We start from the raw sequence: 1,643 nt of genomic DNA, 5'->3' as shown, positions 1-1,643 counted from the left end.
AGGCATGGCATGGGGTGGGGCATGGGCCTCGCCCAGCCTGGGCCCTGGCGGAGGAGGAGGGCTGGGTCGGCTGCGGTGGGGACAGCCCTGCTGCTGACACAGACATTCCGTGTTTCCGCATCGGGAAGGCATTTCCCAAACCGCGTCCAGACCCTCAGCCCCGGGCAGGGTGTGCTCGACGGCAGCGCGGGAGGCCGAGGGGGTGTGGGCACCGCTGGGCTGCCCGTGGCGTTCCGTACTTGGCAGCTACGTCCCCTCACGGCCATGCCCGAGTCCAAACACCCGGCCTACTGGGCACGGAGGCCCAGAGCCGCCCGCACCTCCTCCCGAATGTAACCCTCCGCTGGGTGGGGAGACCACTGCACCCCAGAACCCTGTCCCGCGCAGAGCGGGCACACAGGCCGTTGTTGAGTGAAGGGCACGAATGTGTGAGTGAGTGAGTGAATGGGTAAGTGTAGAAGGACGGGCCAGGTGTGGGGGAGCACAGGGCGGCGGCAGCTGGGTCTGGGGGTGCTTTGCGGAGAAGGTGACCTCTGAGTTGGCTGTGGAAGCAGGGTCTCCCCAGGGCCAGCCACGCAGAGGCCGGAGGAGCCAAGATCCGGACCAGAACTTCCTAGAAACCCTCTGCCCGGGTCCAGCTCAGACTCTGAGTGCGGGCCCTTCAGCGGCTCAGCCTGAGGTGCCAGCACTGGGTTCTGGGGGACAATCCAGGGATGCAGCCGGGACACCAGGGGCAGCGGGAGCCGCAGAGACCGTTTCTTCACAGCTCACCCCCTCCTGCAGGTTCTCTGCCCCTCCACTCAGACCCCCTGGGCACCCCCCAGGGAGACCCCGGGTGCTAGAGGAAGACCCTGGGTGCCAGAGGGAGACCCTGGGTGCCAGAGGGAGACCCCAGGTGCCAGAGGGAGACCCTGGGTGCCACAGGGAGACCCCGGGTCACAGGGAGACCCTGGGTGCCACAGGGAGACCCCGGGTGCCACAGGGAGGCCCCAGGTGGGCAGCCCTGGGCAGAGGAGTGCTGCGGGGGGCACGGGGGGCGGGGAGGACCCACGAGGGCTCTCAGGCTCTCGAGGACTTACTTCCAGGACAGGAAGGACTTGTGCCCAGACTTGTCGGGCACTTGGCAGCCTGGCTGCGCTGTGGGAGCCGCCCCTGCACACGAATTGCTTTTCTATTGGCCAAGTTCCTCCTCCCTGGGCCCCGTGGGCACGGCGGCAGGGGCACACCCGGTCCGGTTCTCTTCGGTCACCTGTGTTCCGTGCCGGCAGGGGCACACCTGGTCCGGTTGTCTTCCGTCACCTGTGTTCCGTGGCGGCAGGCCATGGCCCCCAGCTGGTCTAATCTGGCCCCTGCCTGCTGTACAGATGAGGAACCTGAGGCTCCGCGGGGTCCTGGGACCTGTGTGTGCTCCCAGACTGCCTGCTCGTCCCCAGCCCTGCTCTGCTGGGCGCTGAGGACAGGGGCCCGAGCAGCGGAGCAGCCCGCCTGACCCTGGGACGGCCCTGGGAGCGAGGGACCCCTCTCAGGCCGGGAAGTGGGTTGCAGACCAGGTGGATACAAAAGGGGGTGCAAAGTGACGGCAGCGGGGCCTGTGTCGCAGCAGCTTCTGGGGCGGGGCAGGCCTGGCGGGGGCAGGGGGGGGG

The sequence above is a fragment of the Myotis brandtii genome, unplaced genomic scaffold (genome assembly GCF_000412655.1).
Source record: "Myotis brandtii unplaced genomic scaffold, ASM41265v1 scaffold434, whole genome shotgun sequence".
In the NCBI taxonomy this organism is placed as follows: domain Eukaryota; kingdom Metazoa; phylum Chordata; class Mammalia; order Chiroptera; family Vespertilionidae; genus Myotis; species Myotis brandtii.
The sequence above is the reverse complement of the archived record's forward strand: the minus strand, read 5'-3'. Positions refer to the sequence as shown.